We start from the raw sequence: 6,863 nt of genomic DNA, 5'->3' as shown, positions 1-6,863 counted from the left end.
GTTTAAAACCCTACTTTGAAACCCTAACCCTAGTTTAACCCCTACTTTGAAAACATAACCCTCGTTTACACCATTACTTTGCAACCCTAACCCTAGTTTACACCATTACTTTGCAACCCTAACCCTTGTTTAAACCCCTACTTTGAAACCCTAACCCTAGTTTAGATCCCTACTTTGAAACCCTAACCCTAGTTTAAACCCCTACTTTGAATCCCTAACCCTAGTTTAAACCCCTACTTTGAATCCCTAACCCTAGTTTAAACCCCTACTTTGAATCCCTAACCCTAGTTTAAACCACTACTTTGAAACCCTAACCCTAGTTTAAAACCCTACTTTGAAACCCTAACCCTAGTTAAAAACCCTACTTTGAAACCCTAACCCTAGTTTTAACCCCTACTTTGAAACCCTAACCCTAGTTTAAACCATTACTTTGCAACCCTAACCCTAGTTTAAACCCCTACTTTGAAACCCTAATCCTAGTTTAAACCCCTACTTTGAATCCCTAACCCTAGTTTAGATCCCAACTTTGAAACCCTAACCCTAGTTTAAACCCCTACTTTGAAACCCTAACCCTACGTTAAACCCCTACTTTGAAACCCTAACCCTAGTTTAAACCCCTATTATGAATCCCTAAGCCTAGTTTAAACCCCTACTTTGAAACCCTAACCCTAGTTTAAAACCCTACTTTGAAACCCTAACCCTAGTTTAAACCCCTACTTTTAAACCCTAACCCTAGTTTAAACCATTACTTGGCAACCCTAAACCTAGTTTAAACCCCTACTTTGAAACCCTAACCCTAGTTTTAACCCCTACTTTGAATCCCTAACCCTAGTTTAGATCCCTTCTTTGAAACCCTAACCCTAGTTTAAACCCCTACTTTGAAACACTTACCCTACTTTAAACCCCTACTTTGAAACCCTAACCCTAGTTTAAACCCCTACTTTGAATTCCTAACCCTAGTTTAAACCCCTACTTTTAAACCCTAACCCTAGTTGAAACCCCTACGTTGAAACCTTAACCCTAGTTTAAACCACTACTTGGAAACCCTAACCCTAGTTTAAACCCCTACTTTGAATCCCTAACCCTAGTTTAGATCCCTACTTTGAAACCCTAACCCTAGTTTAAACCCCTACTTTGAAACCCTAACCCTACTTTAAACCGCTACTTTGAAACCCTAACCCTAGTTTAAACCCCTACTTTGAATCCCTAACCCTAGTTTAAACCCCTACTTTGAAACCCAAACCCTAATTTAAATCCCTACTTTGAAACCCTAACCCTAGTTTAAACCCCTACTTTGAAACCCTAACGCTAGTTTAAAAACCTACTATGAAACCCTAACCCTAGTTTAAACCCCTACTTTGAAACCCTAACCCTAATTTAAACCCCTACTTTAGAACCCTAAACCTAGGTTAAACCCCTACTTTGAAACCCTAACCTTAGTTTAAAATCCTACTTTGAAACCTTAACCTTAGTTTAAACCCCTACTTTGAAACACTAACCCTAGTTTAAACCCCTACTTTGAAACCCTAACCCTAGTGTAAAACCCTACTTTGAAACCCTAACCCCAGTTTTAAACCCTACTTTGAAACCCTAACCCTAGTTTAAACCCCTACTTTGAAACCCTAACCCTAGTTTAAACCCCTACTTTGAAACCCTAAACCTAGTTTAAACCACTACTTTGAAACCCTAACCCTAGTTTAAAACCCTACTTTGAAACCTTAACCCTAGTTTAAACCCCTTCTTTGAAACGCTAACCCTAGTTTAAAACCCTACTTTGAAACCCTAACCCTAGTTTAAAACCCTACTTTGAAACCTTAACTCTAGTTTGAAACCCTAACCCTACTTTGAAACCCTAACCCTAGTTTAAACCCCTACTTTGAAACCCTAACCCTAGTTTAAGCCCCTACTTTGAAACCTTAACCATAGTTTAATACCCTACTTTGAAACCCTAACTCGAGTTTAAACCCCTACTTAAGAACCCTAACCTTAGGTTAAAACCCTACTTTGAAACCCTAACCCTAGTTTAAACCCCTACTCTAAAACCCTAATCCTAGTTTAAAACCCTACTTTGAAACCCAAACCCTAGTTTAAACCCCTACTTTGAAACCCTAACCATAGTTTAAAACCCTACTTTGAAACCCTAACCCTAGTTTGAAACCCTAACCCTAGTTTAAACACCTACTTTGAAACACTAACCCTAGTTTAAACCCCTACTTTGAAACCCTAACCCTACTTTAAACCCCTACTTTGAAACCCTAACCTAGTTTAAACCCCTACTTTGAATCCCTAACCCTAGTTTAAACCCCTACTTTGAAACCCTAACCCTAGTTTAAAACCCTACCTTGAAACCCTAACCCTAGTTTGAAAACCTAACCCTAGTTTAAACCCCTAATTTGAAACCCTAACCCTAGTTTAAACCCCTACTTTGAAACCCTAACCCTAGTTTAAATCCCTACTTTGAAACCCTAACCCTAGTTTAAAACCCTACTTTGAAACCCTAACCCTACTTTGAAACCCTAACCCTAGTTTAAGCCCCTACTTTGAAACCTTAACCATAGTTTTAAACCCTACTTTGAAACCCTAACTCGAGTTTAAACCCCTACTTAAGAACCCTAACCCTTGGTTAAAACCCTACTTTGAAACCCTAACCCTAGTTTAAACCCCTACTTTGAAACCCTAACCCTAGTTTAAACCCCTACTTTGAAACCCTAACCATAGTTTAAAACCCTACTTTGAAACCCTAACCCTAGTTTGAAACCCTAACCCTAGTTTAAACCCCTACTTTGAAACCCTAACCATAGTTTAAAACCCTACTTTGAAACCCTAACCCTAGTTTAAACCCCTACTTTGAAACCCTAACCATAGTTTAAAACCCTACTTTGAAACCCTAACCCTAGTTTGAAACCCTAACCCTAGTTTAAACACCTAGTTTGAAACCCCAACCCTAGTTTAAACACCTACTTTGAAACATTAACCCTAGTTTAAACCCCTACTTTGAAACCCTAACCCTACTTTAAACCCATACTTTGAAACCCTAACCCTAGTTTAAAACCCTACTTTGAAACCCAAACCCTAGTTTAAAACCCTACTTTGAAACCCTAACCCTACTTTAAACCCCTACTTTGAAACCCTAACCCTAGTTTAAACCCCTACTTTGAAACCCTAACCCTAGTTTAAAACCCTACTTTTAAACCCTAACCCTAGTTTAAACCCCTACGTTGAAACCTTAACCCTAGTTTAAACCACTACTTTGAAACCCTAACCCTAGTTTAAAACCCTACTTTGGAACCCTTACCCTAGTTTAAACCCCTACTTTGAAACCCTAACCCTAGTTTAAACCCCTACTTTAGAACCCTAACCCTGGTTTAAACCCCTACTTTGAAACCCAAACCCTAGTTTAAACCCCTACTTTGAAACCCTAACCCTAGTTTAAACCCTTACTTTGAAACCCTAACCCTAGTTTAAACCCCTACTTTGAATCCCTAACCCTAGTTTAAACCCCTACTTTTAAACCCTAACCCTAGTTGAAACCCCTACTTTGAAACCCTAACCATAGTTTAAAACCCTACTTTGAAACCCTAACCTTACTTTAAACCCCTACTTTGAAACCCTAACCCTACTTTAAACCCCTACTTTGAAACCCTAACCCTAGTTTAAACCCCTACTTTGAATTCCTAACCCTAGTTTAAACCCCTACTTTGAAACCCTAATCCTAGTTTAAACCCCTACTTTGAAACCCAAACCCTAATTTAAACCCCTACTTTGAAACCCTAACCCTAGTTTAAACCCCTACTTTGAAACCCTAACCCTAGTTTAAACCCCTACTTTGAAACCCTAACCCTAGTTTGAAACCCTAACCCTAATTTAAACCCCTACTTTGAAACCCTAACCCTAGTTTAAACCCATACTTTGAAACCCTAACCTTAGTTTAAAATCCTATTTGAAACCTTAACCTTAGTTTAAACCCCTACTTTGAAACCCTAACCCTAGTTTAAAACCCTACTTTGAAACCCATAACCCTAGTTCAAACCCCTACTTTGAAACCTTAACCCTAGTGTAAAACCCTACTTTGAAACCCTAACCCTTATTTAAACCCTACTTTGAAACCCTAACCCTAGTTTAAACCCCTACTTTGAAACTCTTACCCTAGTTTAAACCACTACTTTGAAACCCTAACCCTAGTTTAAAACCCTACTTTGAAACCCTAACCCTAGTTTAAACCCCTACTTTGAAACCCTAACCCTAGTTTAAAACCCTACTTTGAAACCTTAACTCTAGTTTGAAACCCTAACCCTAGTTTGAAACCCTAACCCTAGTTTAAACCCCTACTTTGAAACCCTAACCCTAGTTAAAGCCCCTACTTTGAAACCTTAACCCTAGTTTAAAACCCTACTTTGAAACCCTAACCCGAGTTTAAACCCCTATTTAAGAACCCTAACCCTAGGTTAAAACCCTACTTTTAAACCCTAACCCTAATTTAAACCCCTACTTTAAAACCCTAACCCTAGTTTAAAACCCTACTTTGAAACCCTAACCCTAGTTTAAACCCCTACTTTGAAACCCAAACCATAGTTTAAAACCCTATTTTGAAACCCTAACCCGAGTTTAAACCCCTACTTAAGAACCCTAACCTTAGGTTAAAACCCTACTTTGAAACCCTAACCCTAGTTTAAACACCTACTTTGAAACACTAACCCTAGTTTAAACCCCTACTTTGAAACCCTAACCCTACTTTAAACCCCTACTTTGAAACCCTAACCCTAGTTTAAACCCCTACTTTGAATCCCTAACCCTAGTTTAAACCCCTACTTTGAAACCCTAACCCTAGTTTAAAACCCTACCTTGAAACCCTAACCCTAGTTTGAAAACCTAACCCTAGTTTAAACCCCTACTTTGAAACCCTAACCCTAGTTTAAACCCCTACTTTGAAACCCTAACCCTAGTTTAAAACCCTACTTTGAAACCCTAACCCTAGTTTGAAAACCTAACCCTAGTTTAAACCCCTACTTTGAAACCCTAACCCTAGTTTAAACCCCTACATTGAAACCCTAACCCTAGTTTAAACCCTTACTTTGAAACCCTAACCCGAGTTTAAACCCCTACTTTGAAACCCTAACCCGAGATTAAACCCCTATTTTGAAACCCTAACCCTAATTTAAACCCCTACTTTGAAACCCTAATCCTAGTTTAAACCCCTACTTTGAAACCCTAACCCTAGTTTAAACCCCTTCTTTGAAACCCTAACCCTAGTTTGAAACCCTAACCCTAATTTAAACCCCTACTTTAGAACCCTAACCCTAGGTTAAACCCCTACTTTGAAACCCTAACCTTAGTTTAAAATCCTACTTTGAAACCTGAACCCTAGTTTAAACCCTTACTTTGAAACCCTAACCCTAGTTTAAAACCCTACTTTGAAACCCTATTCCTAGTTTAAAACCAGACTTTGAAACCCTAACCCTAGATTAAACCATTACATTGCAACCCTAACCCTAGTTTAAACCCCTATTTTGAAACCCTAACCCTAGTTTAAACCCCTACTTTGAATCCCTAACCCTAGTTTAGATCCCTACTTTGAAACCCTAACCCTAGTTTAAACCCCTACTTTGAAACCCTAACCCTACGTTAAACCCCTACTTTGAAACCCTTACCCTAGTTTAAACCCCTACTTTGAATCCTTAACCCTAGTTTAAACCCCTACTTTGAAAACCTAACCCTACTTTAAACCCCTATTTTGTAACCCTATTCCTAGTTTAAAACCCTACTTTGAAACCTTAACTCTAGTTTGAAACCCTAACCCTAGTTTGAAACCCTAACCCTAGTTTAAACCCCTACTTTGAAACCCTAACCCTAGTTTAAGCCCCTACTTTGAAACCTTAACCATAGTTTAAAACCCTACTTTGAAACCCTAACTCGAGTTTAAACCCCTACTTAAGAACCCTAACCCTAGGTTAAAACCCTACTTTGAAACCCTAACCCTAGTTTAAACCCCTACTTTAAAACCCTAACCCTAGTTTAAAACCCTACTTTGAAACCCTAACCCTAGATTAAACCCCTACTTTGAAACCTTAACCATAGTTTAAAACCCTACTTTGAAACCCTAACCCTAGTTTGAAACCCTAACCCTAGTTTAAACACCTACTTTGAAACACTAACCCTAGTTTAAACCCCTACTTTGAAACCCTAACCCTACTTTAAACCCCTACTTTGAAACCCTAACCCTAGTTTAAACCCCTACTTTGAATCCCTAACCCTAGTTTAAACCCCTACTTTGAAACCCTAACCTAGTTTAAAACCCTACCTTGAAACCCTAACCCTAGTTTGAAAACCTAACCCTAGTTTAAACCCCTACTTTGAAACCCTAACCCTAGTTTAAACCCCTACTTTGAAACCCTAACCCTAGTTTAAAACCCTACTTTTAAACCCTAACCCTAGTTTAAACCCCTACGTTGAAACCTTAACCCTAGTTTAAACTACTACTTTGAAACCCTAACCCTAGTTTAAAACCCTACTTTGAAACCCTAACCCTAGTTTAAACCCCTACTTTGAATCCCTAACCCGAGTTTAAACCCCTACTTTGCAACCCTAACCCTAGTTTAAAACCCTACTTTGAAACTATAACCCTAGTTTAAACCCCTACTTTGAAACCTTAATCCTAGTTTAAACCCCTACTTTGAAACCCAAACCCTAATTTAAACCCCTACTTTGAAACCCTAACCCTAGTTTAAACCCCTACTTTGAAACCCTAACCCTACTTTAAACCCCTACTTTGAAACCCTAACCCTACTTTAAACCCCTACTTTGAAACCCTAACCCTAGTTTAAACCCCTATTTTGAATCCCTAACCCTAGTTTAAACCCCTACTT

Source organism: Leptonotus elevatus, chromosome 22 (genome assembly GCF_054856555.1).
Source record: "Leptonotus elevatus isolate MCC_2025b chromosome 22, RoL_Lele_1.0, whole genome shotgun sequence".
In the NCBI taxonomy this organism is placed as follows: Eukaryota; Metazoa; Chordata; class Actinopteri; order Syngnathiformes; family Syngnathidae; genus Leptonotus; species Leptonotus elevatus.
The sequence above is the reverse complement of the archived record's forward strand: the minus strand, read 5'-3'. Positions refer to the sequence as shown.